Here is a 13,162-nt window from a genome sequence, read left to right as displayed (position 1 = left end):
CCGTTTAAATCTTTATAAACCTTGAGAGTTTAAAATCCTCTTTAGAAATTAACAGAATTCTGACTTAAAAGTTATACTTGCTTTGAAAATTCAAATTTTTGCTTATAGCTTATAGATGTTATATGCATATTTTATTTATTGTGATAATAAAATCGTTTAACCTATTTTTCCTGGAGACTAGTACTGGGATTCTATGTCCAAACTTATCTATGAGACATAGAGTTGGGAAGAAGTGCACAATAATATCAGTGTTTATAACCATTGAGTGTGACATATGCCCGGCACTACAGTGGGCAATTATGCTTTTTGTTTCATCTAGCACACTTTCAGCCTGACAAAGTGGCATTATCATTCTCATTTTATAGATAAGTAAACTGAAGCTCTAAGGAGTCTTGAGTATTTACAAGTTCACTTAACTAGCAAGTGACAGAACCAGGAATCAAACCCAGATATTATTTTTTCTTTTCTTTTTTAACTTTAAACAAATTTTTATTACACAAAGGTTGTCACATAATTGGATATTTTTCTACTTTGTAATGATTTTTCTTACTCTCCACAGGAAGGCTTCTTGACTTTTCATCTGCTGATGGCAAACACTAAAATCCTGATTTTAACAGAATAGTAGTAAAAATGCCTCAGTGATTTAAGTTGGTACATGGCTCTTGCACTCAGTTATCAGGAATGTACAAATGTCTTTTTATTCAGAAATACAAAATAAATTATCTGTAGGCATGGACAATGGCAGCAGTAAACCATTATACGTTGTCAACTGAAACCAGAAAATGATGGTTATAGTGATTTTCTTAAACACCAGCCAGCCTTTTCTTCAGTCATTTCCTTCAACTGACTTCTCTGAAGTTTTGGTTGAGGAACACAGCCTTGAGCTTCCTCTCACAGTTCTTTAAGAATGGTAAAGCACTATTCTAGGAATCAGAACATGCCACCTCCCATACCACCTCCCATTCCACCCATTCCACCCATTCCTGGGTCCTTCTCTTCTTTAGGAATTTCGGTGACTACTTCTGCTGTACTTAACAGAGAGACCACTCCAGCAGCATCCAATAAAGTAGTTCTTACCACCTTAGTTGGATCAATGATTCCTTTTTTCCACCATATTCACAAAATCTCCAAGCATAGCATCATAACCAACTTCTGAGGAACTCTGCATAATTTTCTCAACTATTAAGGATCTTTCAACACCTGCATTCTTAGCAATGGTCACTGCAGGCATTTTGAGTGTTCTCTTAATAATTTCGATACCGATTCTTTGATCTTCATTAGCTGGAGTTATTGAATCCAAGGCTGGAATGCACCGAAGCGGGGCACAACCCCCTCCCAGAACAACAGCAGCTCTTGTGGCCTTGAGGGCATCTGTAACTGTCTTTCCATTCACTTCAACATCACTTGTCCCACCAACCTTCAACACAGATACTCCATCTGAGAGTTTTGCCAGACGTTCATTCAGCTTTTCCTTTTCATATTCACTAGTTGTGATATCTAACTGCTCAATGATTTCTTGAATATGTTTTTCAATTTGCGCCTTGTCACCTTTTCCTTTTAAAAGCATGGCATCATCTTTGGTCACAATGACCTCTCCAACTTTTCCTAAGTCGTGAGGCTGAACATCTTTGAGATTTAGAGTCAATCCTTCTCCAAACACTGCACCACCAGTAGCAATAGCCCTATCTTTAAGCTGGTTCTTTCTATTGTCACCAAAACCTGGAGCTTTGACTGCCATAACCTGAAGACCAACTTTTAATCCTATTTAAAACAAGTGTACTCAGAGCTTCTCCATCAACATCTTCAGCAATTATGATCGAGGGCTTCTGGTGAGCATTGGCAATTTCAAGAGCAGGTGCAATGGACTGGACACTAGAAATTTTCCTTTCACTCTATAGAACATAGGCATCTTGGAATTCACATTTCTCACCTTTCGATGTATTAATAAAGTATGGAGAATTATAACCTCAAACTTCAAACTTCATGCCCTCAATAATTTCTAATTCATCATTCAGTGTTTTCCCATCCTTTACTGTGATGACACCCTTTCTTCCAACCCTTTCATTGCATCAGAAATGATGTTGCCAATTTCTTTGTCTCCATTTGCAGAAATTGTAGCAACCTGAGAAATTTCTTCATGGGTTGTCACAGGTTTAGACTGCTTCTTAAGTTCAGCAATTACAGCATCAACAGCTAACCTCACACCTCCTCTGATTTCCACAGGATTAGCACCGTTGCTAATCTTCTCAAAGCCTTTCTTGGCTATAGAGCGTGCCAAAACAGTAGCAGTAGTGGTACCATCCCCAGTCTATTCGTTTGTGTTATTGGCAACATCTTGAACAAGTTTATATTGTCTTTTAACTCAATTGACTTTGCTACGGTCACACCATCTTTTGTTACTTTTGGGACTTCCCCAACTCTGTTCAATAATCACTGTTCTTCCCTTTGGCCCCATAGTAACGGCCATGGCATCGGCTAAAAGATCTACACCTTGAAGCATTAAGGCTTGGGCATCGGCACCAAATTTTACATCCTAGGCATAGGCCCGAGTGAGATGAAGAGCCAGTGTTCTGGACACTGGCCTAATTTGGTGGAGGACTGCGGGTAATTGAAGCATTTCTGCGGGACAGGGGCAGAGCGTGCAGGTGGCAAGGCAGGTCTTTGGGGGAAACTGAGGGCTATTTTTTCATTATAATATGAAAAAACTTCTATTATTGAGTATTATGAAGTATTAGTATTAATATTAGTATTAGTATTGAGTATTAGTATTGTGCTGATGGAGCTAAAATGGAGTGTCCATGTAAAGTCAAAGTTTTTCTCAGAGATGTTGCCCAGCATCCTCGTTCCTGGTATAGTGTCTCTAGAAGGATGTGGATCTGGAAATTGAGAAGAGGTCAAAGAAGAGGAGAACCTTGGATCAAATGCTTTTTTATTTAAACTGTAGCCCTTCTTGTAAGAACCACCATGGCCAGATGAAAGAGTAAATTGAGAGGCTTCTCTTACATATATTTTGGCATATCTATGGAAAATAAATACATATGGTAGGAACCTACAAGATCAGTAAGCCAAGGCTGAGGAGTAAGTTCTGGACTCTGGAAGTTAATAGATTGTAATGAGATATTTTTAATGTACTTTTTTTTTAATAAAGAAAAGTACAAAATGTAGATGATCATGGAGAATAATTATTATATTTACATTTTATTATTATTCAAGAATTACCAAGAAAGAATGGAATGAGAAGATTCACAAGGAAGAAGCTTTTTTTCTTTCACTAGATTTCAAAGTGTATAATAAGGATCCATAAACATGGCAATGTTCAGAGTAATAAATCATTGTACAATGATGTATGTGAGGTCTTTAAATCTGTAGGGACAAAGGTACTCGTCACTAAATTGTGCTGGAGTAAGTGTCTACCTAATGAAGGGAAAAAATAGATCATAGTCTTGCTCTTTACCCCCCCCCCCCATTCAATAAAGTCTACATTTAAAAATAAATTTAACGTACTGAGAGATATGTAGGAAAACATTATAATTCTCTTTCTACTAAGCCTGACAGAAAGCTATGAAGGAAAAAAATACAAATACAAATTCAAGACATTAACATGGTAAGAGATATATAAAGAAAGCTTAAAAATATAAAAATTTCACACATAAGTAAAAAAAATAAAATTTAATAACTTTATCTCAAAAAATGCAATTCCATATAAAAAAAGTCATAGAGGTGAATAGGCAAATAGAGTAAGAAATAAAAATGTGTGTCAATATAGGAAATCTTAATTTTAACAAGTAATTTGAGTGTTTCTAATTTATTATTTTAAAATAATAAACAAAATAGATTTTTATCTGACAGTCACAGAAATGAAAACAAAATTTAAAAATATATAAAGCCTGGGAAGTGGATTTATCTCATATACTGTTGGAACTGGTACTGCCTTTCAAAGAACAGACCTATTTCATTGTTAAAAGTTGCCCTCTGTTTACCCTAGTAGTTCCGCTTCTAAGAATCCATTCTGGAACACTAGATAATGGCAATAGTAGACTACTAGAATACTATTGTATTAACATGTAAGTGAAAAAAATTCACTCCACATATGTTCTAGCAGAAAAAAAGATTTAAGGTAACATATTCAGCAGTAGGGCAATGTTGAATAAAGTTTTTTTTTTTTAATGAGGAGCCTTTTTAAAAAAGATTTATTCATTTATTTTAGAGAGAGAGAGAGAGAGAGAGAGTGAAGGGGCAGAGGGAGAGAGAGCAAACCTAAAGTAGACTCCCTGCTGAGAGCAGAGCCTGATGTGGGGCTCAATCCCAGGACCCCGAGATGATGACCTGACCTGAAATCAAAAGTCAACTGCTTAACCAATTAAACCACCAAGATGTCCCTTGAATAAAGTTTGATACCTTCATACTGTTTAAAATTGAATTCCACTGCAAGTAGAAGGAAACAAAAAAGCAAGAACACGAAACAAAAATAAAATTAGAATGGATGGACAAGTTAGAAATGGATTCCTCTGTCATATATGTGTGTGTGTATATATATGTGTCATATTTGTTACATATATATCTATATATCAATTATTAATTGCCCAGTGTGACAAACTCTTATCTATTTCACTGCCATTATCCACATGGTGTTGCCTCTCACCCTCATGGTTTGGCTTGGAAATAACTACATTCCATATGTAGACTGGAGTAATGTGTGAAGAGGAAAAAGGGTGAGGGATCAAGGCTTGTCTTAGGAATGATCTAGAAGCTACAGGAAAATATGCCTGTTCACATCTTCCTGGTCAGAAGTTAGTCACATGGCCAAGAGTGTAGTCAATATTCTTTATGGTCAGTTGACCAATTAAAATTTGTATTACTTTAAACAAAGGGATTTTTGATACTGGTGAATGTCTAACAACCTTTGCCAAACATAGTGAAAATAGCTATTGGTATACTACTTGGAATAATAATATTGAAATATAATTGAGTCCAAAAAACAGCAGTTTTCAGAAATTTATTTGTATCATGACTTTCCTTTGACTCTATTTGCCTGTAAATTAAGTGAAAATAATGCTAAGTACTTCATAGAACTGTTATAAAGATTAAGTCAGATAGTTATATTAAGTTCTTAGAACAGTGCTTGGTTCATAATAAATGATAGATATTCATCATTATTACAATGATTGCTTAAAAATATTACATGCGGATGGGTGTGTATTTATGGAAGTACATTTTATTTTTTAAAATGTTTTATTTTAAATTATTAAATTTTTAATTTATTTTTTATTTACATTAAATTAGTTAACATATAATGTATTATTAGTTTCAGAAGTAGAGGTCAGTGATTCATCAGGCTTATAAAATACCCAGTGCTCATTACATCACTTCATTTTATTTTATTTTTTTTACTACAAACACTTCTGTATTTAAGATATTTTTAAGCATGCACTGCTTTTATTTTTTCTTAATCTAATAATAACAATATCTAGCTGGATGAGTGTCAAAAGCAATGCATTTACAGATTTTCCCTATATACCTGTTTAAGATTAAGTTAATAAAACTACAGTTGTGAGCTGTGATTTTATGGTATAAAATATACTCACATATTTTAAAATAGGGTACTATGTTGCATGCGTTTGATTCCTAACAGAATATTAGCAGATAATATTTGGTAAAACTACCCGAGGAAAAATATCAGGTGAGGAATAGATGAAAACAAAGTTTTATTTGTGCATATTCAATTTCTCAATATGCCATTTTGTATGTCTCTATTAATAAAATGGCAGGAATAAGTATTTATTTAAAAATTTAAAAAAATTCTCAAAACTCTGTTGTTGCCTTTGGTACTTAGCTGTGACATGTATTTAAATGTAAATAAGTGTATTAACAGGACATTATAACTCATAACTGGATCCTTAGATTAGCTATACTGGAAAGGTCAGTAATCACAGCATGTCATCAATTAAATGGAGAAATAATGAACTGTTATGATAAAATAGTCTTATCAAATTATCAGTAACTATCATAGGGGATTGCATTCACACACATATGCACACAGAAAGTATATATGATTTATATTATGTTTATTACATACATAAAGAGGTGCATGTGTGTGTGCTTTAAAATTGTGGTAAAATACAAAACATAAAATATATAATTTTAACTATTCTAAAGTGTAGAATTCAATGGTGGTTAATACATTCACAATGTCATGCAACCATCACCACAATTTATTTCCAGAACATATTCATCAGCTCAAAGGAAGAACTTGTACCCATTAAACAGTGATCCTCATTCCCTCTCCCCCAGCCTCGGGCAACCACTGATTTGTGTTCCGTTCCCATGCATTTATTTATTCTGGAGATTTCAAGTTAATGGAATCATACAATATGAGGTGTTTGGTTCCTTCTCTTACTTAGCATAATCTTTCCAAAGTTTATCCACATTGTAGCATGTGTTGATGCTATTTTGTTGGAGCCTGTATAATGTTCCATTGTACATATATGCCAGATTTTGTTCATCCATTTGTCAGTTGAGGGACATAGGAGTTATTTCCACCTTTTGGCTATCCTGAATATTGCGCTCTCAATGTATGTATACAAATCTTTCCTTTACGATTGTTTTTCTCTTCTTTTCTTTTTCCTTTTTTTTTTTTAATTTTTTATTCTTAGAGGTATATACCTAGAAGTAGAATTGTTGGGTCATATGGTAATCCCATGCTTAACTTATTGAGGGACTGTCAAATTGTTTTTCTACAGTGGCTACACCATTTCACATTCCCACCGACAACTTTAGGTAGGTCCCAGTTTCTCCAAAACTTTGTCAATACTTGTTTTTTTCCTGCTTTTGTTTTGTTTGTTTATAGTCATTCTAGTGGATGTAGCATTCCATCTCATTGTGATTTTGATTTGCACTTCCTTAATGACTAGTGACATTGAGCATTTTGACACATGCTTTGGCAATATCATTTTTTGGGGGTAAATATATATTCAAATCCTATGCCCATTTTAAAATAGGCTTTCTTATATTTTTGTTGTTGAATTATAAGAGTTTTTATATATTCTGGATACTACATCTTATTAGGTATATTATTTGCAAATCATGTTCTCAGATATATGATTTGTAAACGATTTTCTTTCTCTCTGTGAGTTATCCTTTTTCTCTTATGATAGTGCCTTTAAATATACACAGTTTTAAATTTTGATCCAATTTATCTATTTGGGTTTTTGCTGTTTGTACTTAACGGTGACATTGCCAAATTCAAGATCATGGAGATTTGTTTTTGTTTGCTTCTTCCCATAACTTCTTTATCGTTTTAGCTCTTACAGTTTGGTATTTTATCCATTTGACTTAATTTTTAAAAATATTTAATTTATTTATTCACAAGAGACACAGAGAGAGGGGCAGAGACACAGGCAGAGGGAGAAGCAGGCTCCCTGCGGGGAACCTGATGCAGGACTCAGTCCCAGGACCCTGGGATGATGACCTGAGCCAAAGGCAGATGCTTAACCACTGAGCCACCCAGGTGTCCCTTGACTTAATTGTTGCATATGGAGTGAGATAATGATGCAGACAGCTTTATTCTTTTGTATGGCTTGATTTTTACATTTATTTCACTTTTAATAAATTGTATTATCATAATTTGATATCCTGGATATTTTGTAAGCCAATAAATGAATGAAACCAAACTTTCCTGAGCACCATAGGCATGCCAATGTGTTAAAAGCTTTACATATTCTCATTTATTCCTCAAATAAATCTGTAAGACATTGGATACGCAGAAAATCAGAAATAAAAATCCTCAAAATTCTCCACTGCAATAGAATTCATTTTAAAAAGACTTTTGTTACTTAGAGCTATTTAAATTAAAAAAAAAATAAGTTAGTGGAACGTATGTAAATGCCTCATTAATAGTCATTTTTGTCTAGACAATTGTAATATGTCTCTAGCCTCAACAAAGAATATATAAGGACCGTCGATCCCTAAAATTAGCATATTTTGTAGCTTTCTTCATGTCAAAAACTAATAAAAGTTAGTCGTAATTGAATTTTTAAGTAATCCTTTTTACAAAACCTAAAAACAAATTAACATTGAAAAATTATGCTCTAAAACTTGTATAAAATAAATCAAGCAAAGAAAATCCCGAAAAGAAAAAAAATAAAGAGATTTATTAGAGTTTATGGTATGGTGATTGTGGCTTTTGAATTATTTCCAGATTAAAAGTTGCAGGCACTTTGGCATGTTCTGCAATGAAGAAGAGCAGATTGAATTTACGGATTTTATCTCTTATCCTAACTAGTTAGAGTATGAGGACAAGTCATGTTTACTTGTCTAGTTAGCAAATTTCTCCTATGTCAAAGGCAATCTCAAAAATACTTGAATATCACTCTGCGCAATTCCAATTCTTGTATTTATTGGTTTAAGTTGTATGACTTTAGAGATGTCCCAGAAGCTCTATCTGTGAACTTTGGTTTTCTTTTTTTTTTTTTTAAGACTTTATTTATTTGAGAAAGAAAGACAGAGAGAGCATGTGCATGAGCAGGGGGACGGGCAGAGGGAGAGGGAGAAGCAGACTCCCCACTGAGCAGGGCACCCAACATGGGCTCCATTCCAGAACACTGAGATCATGACCTGTGCTGAAGGCAGATTCTTAGCTGACTGAACCACCCAGGTGCCCTAACCTCAGTTTTCTTATCTATAAAATGAATGTTTCTATAAATCAGACTTCTAATGCTTTATACAAATCAGGTATTTAAAAAATATTAGCTTCTTTCTCTCTTATCTCTTTGAGCTCAGTCTCCTCATAGTAAAATTAAAACTGTACAATGAGCATGTATTTCAGATGACATATAAAGTTCTATCTAGTTTGATTATCCTGATTTAAAACCTAAGAACAATTTAGTAAATATGCATATTATAGATCAAAAGATGGTAGCAAAAATCAATAAGAGAGCTCAGTCTCTATGGATATACAAATCTGTTGCCTTCTTGGGACCCATATTAAAAGCTTGCTTTAGGAAAAGAGGTATATTCAAGAGCAGGAAAATTTAGTGCTCTTTTAAATCCCCAAGTGGGCCATTCATGGTTCCCTCTGTCTTCCTTAGATATGGCTTTGGATTCTGCTTTTGATATAATGGCTCTGGGCAAGAAAAATGCATCTCTGATCCTTGGGGCACTTGGTACATCCATCTGCCCCTAGAGGAGGAGGGATCAGAAGCATGACTCACAAAGGCAACAACTGAATGGTAGTGTGGAGACTGTGCTTGTAAAGCACTAGATCAAGAGAAGAGGACCTCAAGTATTTGAAGAAGCAGTGAGGCCACTTCTTCCTCACTGACAGGCAAAACAGTAGGAGTAATTGACAGTTTGGAAAGATGTGGGGAAAATACATTCAGAAGTGGTAGCAAAGAAGGAGGGAAAAAGGTAAACGAGCAGGGGACAAAATTTGAGGGTCTTTTGTGTACAGAGATGATGGTGTTTTTAATGGTTTATTAATCTTTGTAACACTTAATAGACTCCTGGCTCATAGGTGTCATTTTCTATCTGTTGCTTGGATTCTTGATAATCTTAAAGGAAGGAAATCTGAGGGATGTGGTAGGGGGAGGCCATGGTTATTTGTCTGTATTGAGCAGTAGCTGAGACTGTAATGGGTGGTTTGCAGTATTAGAGCTCATCCCTCTATTTCTCTCTCTCTCTCTCTCCCTCACAAACACACACACACACACACACACACACATTCACATAACTTTAGAGGAAAGCATTAACTTCTTTTTAGAGTTGAGGAAATTGAAGCTTGTGGAGTTTAAGTTATTCGCCTATGGCTACTCAGAAAGTAAGTTGAAGTCAGCATTCATGTTCAATGTTGTCTGGCCGCAGGTTTTTCACACCACTCTTTCCCTTTTCCTTTTTTTAAGATTTTATTTATTTATTCAAGACAGAGAGAGAGAGAGAAAGAGTGAGAAAAAGCAAGACCAGGGGTGGGGGGTAGGGAGAAGCAGGCTCCCTGCTCAGCTGGGGTTTGATCTGAGGACCCCGAGATCATGACCTGAGGCCACAACAGACACTTAACCAACTGAGCCACCCAGGTACCCCATGACCATCCTTTATCACCTTGGGAATCCCTCTTCTTCTTCCAAGGTATTCGTTAAATACCCAGGGAATGTGTTATTTAAAATTCATAATGAAGCTTCTGAATATGATGAAAAACTTCTAAATATTTATCTTATTCAAATTCTTCTGATTATAATTTTTACTGACTTGATACATAAACAATTTTAGAATTTATAAAATTCTTGCCCCATATTTTATGTTCACCAGGCAACCAGCATAAAACCTGCTAATATTGATGGAATACCTTTCTTATCATTCATCTATTTATGTAAGAGAGTTTCATTGAGTAACAGTAAAAAAAAAAAAACATAAAATATATGGAAAAAGTATATATAGAAAATGTACATAGAAAACTGAAGAAGAATATAGAATATTGAAAATGCTGATAAGGTTTGGTTTGTATTTAAAGATTTTTAGTAATGTTTTAATCCTGAATTAATATAAGCAAGAAAATAATACCATTGTTATAAAGACTTTTTAAGAAGTTTCTTGCAAGGTTGTTTGTTGGTAAACTTCATTATCCATTGGTCCAGAAATAACATGATGATATCATTTACTCATTCAATAATTGACGTTTTAATTTCCTTACACAAATGGCATTTTACCTCTTTTATTTCTGTTATCTCTTTTCTCTGGCATTTTTCAGTGCTGTTTTGATCGGATAATTAATAGCATAGGTGTTTATTTAAAAGTGTTTTCTGTTTTGGGATACTCTAAAAATTCCATTATTATTGCAGAAAAGTGCACTTCAACAATTAGCTGTTAAGTGCCGGCGTAAATTAAGGCTCTATACAGGTAGATAAATGAATCTGTCACATATATAATTGCCAGGCAAAGTGGTTACACTCTTAGCCATTTTCATTGGTTTGCTAATGCAGCTTTCTGTTCAAAAATGATAAATCATCATTTGTTAAGAAATAGGGCTTTCTTCTGTAGCTAAGGAATATGTTTTCCATCCTTAATATAGAATCTTCTAGGATTTCAAAGAGAAAAAGTGAGGGCTCTTAATGGTGCAAAACAATGTCTTTCTTTCCTATGATGCAGGCATGGTGCAGGGTCCTAGGTGGATGATTTATAATTATTCATGGACCGAAAATAGTGTTAAGGGAAGAGATTTGCATGCTCCAGATGACACAGAGTCACAGCTGAATACTATAACCCCAGAAAAAGTAACTCCTGAAATGGCAGAAATCTGTATGAAATGTGCAAAGAAAGTGTTTTAAGAGCAGGTCACCTTTAAATTGCCTTTAAAAAGCCGACTGCTTTTATGCTGTCTGTAGGGAGCCTCTGATTTTAATGTTTCAATGAAAGGCTATTCTTTTTTCCACTTTTTTTTCCTTTCCTTTCTCTCTCTCTCTCTCTCTCTCTCTTTTTTTTTTTTTTTTTTTTTGCCAGGCCATACGGAGTGACACAAACATTTTCAATGGAGTGACATAAATAATTTCATGGACAAGTTAATATCGTCTCTGGATAAACCAATGAGGCACTCTGAAATGAGAAGTTTTAGCAGTCTACCTTTCAGTTTGCTGCAATTCATTGAAGAGCCCAAGGCTAGGTAAGCTTCGGTACCTGAATGTCAGCACTTGGTTGAAGGAAGGAAAAGCCACAACCAGTGAATGAGGAGACATAGGGGTGAAGCTCGCCGATAAGGTTATTCTTGAAAATAGCTGTACTGAGGGTGTCCCACAAATAATTGTCTCATCATTTTCTGGACTTTTAGCAAACATCTTTATATGGGAGGGTTTCACAGAAAGCACTCCGATTGTGCACTCTCTGTGACGTTCGTAGTAGTAATTTTCCACTATTTTTGATTTTATCATGTTACTTAGATTGTATTTGATTCCCATTGCTGGCAGAAAAGTTTCAGTTGGAGCCTTTAGCTGACAGTTGTTTCTTTCAAAAGTGCAATTCTCAGAAAGTCCAGGAGTGTCTTAACCAAAGAATACATCAGAGGAATGATGCAGCAAAATCTCAAAATGCATTACAGATGACCATATTTATATTTAAAAAAGCAAAGCTTATTTAAAGGAAGGAACTCACTAGAGCAAAGAAGTACTTGACCACTTGTTAAAAGAATAAGAATATTACACAGGTAACAGCAAACATGATGGAAGATGCATAGAGATGTATTTCATAGAAAGTGTCTCAAGGAATCACTATGTTAAAGAGAGTGTTTCTTTCCCTCCCTCCCTCAATGTCTCTCTCCACTTACATATGGGATTAGCTAGCTAAAATATAGGATTTTTATAAATATGTGACTGTAACAGTGGTGAAAAATTCTATGATAACAAACTTTCGTCTTATGACACCTCATCATTGTGGGATATCATTGAAGCCCGTGATAAGTGACTCTGATTTTATCTCAATCAGATTTACATCTTTCTGGATAAATTCAGAGGCATCTAGAGCTATAGGACAGACAGGTCCAGTGGAAGATGAATGCAGAGGCTACGAGCAAGAGCAAGAAGGGAGACTATTTTCAAATGTGGTCAATAAGTATCCTAGCCATTCGAGAGGCAAACTGATTCCATGTAGGTAGCTCTACTAATGAAGAGGGTAAGTTTGGGAGATGAGGGGATATTTAAAAATAAAATAATAAAATCTTTAATAAAGGAGCTATTTTATCTTAATAGTTTGACAAAAGACCTGTGTTTTCTATTTTCACTCATTTTTAACGTCCTTCCTAAAAATGCCCTCTTATATTTCATCTTCTCAACTCTTTCAACATCTAGTTCAGAGCTTATTCTTGTCAGGAAGAGTTGCGTATTTGAATTCTTACAAAAAGAATGGCTTCTCATTCTTTCAATACTCATAGAATCAATTTGGCCTATAAGAACTGATATGGCTAAGAAAACTTGCTCAAACAAGTACTGGAGAGCCCAAAGAATGAAGAAAGGGAAGAGTTGATGACATTCTTTATTATCATTATCAAAGTAAAAATAGACCATCAGGTTAGTTCTGCAGCCATTCTGATTGAGAACATGGATGACTCCAATATTCTCAGTGAGCCATGGTTAAACTCCAGTGGGATCATGGAAACACTTCCCTGCTCCAGGTATTATTGCCTCTT

General features: G+C 34.9%; 1 pseudogene; it reads right to left on the bottom strand.

Moving 5' to 3' along the window:
- Nucleotides 1-819: 819 nt before the first annotated feature.
- LOC112922482 (60 kDa heat shock protein, mitochondrial pseudogene) lies at nucleotides 820-2,617 on the bottom strand (annotated as a pseudogene).
- Nucleotides 2,618-13,162: the final 10,545 nt, after the last annotated feature.

The sequence above is a fragment of the Vulpes vulpes genome, chromosome 16 (assembly GCF_048418805.1).
Source record: "Vulpes vulpes isolate BD-2025 chromosome 16, VulVul3, whole genome shotgun sequence".
NCBI lineage: Eukaryota > Metazoa > Chordata > Mammalia > Carnivora > Canidae > Vulpes > Vulpes vulpes.
This window is presented reverse-complemented; position numbering and strand designations above follow the sequence as displayed.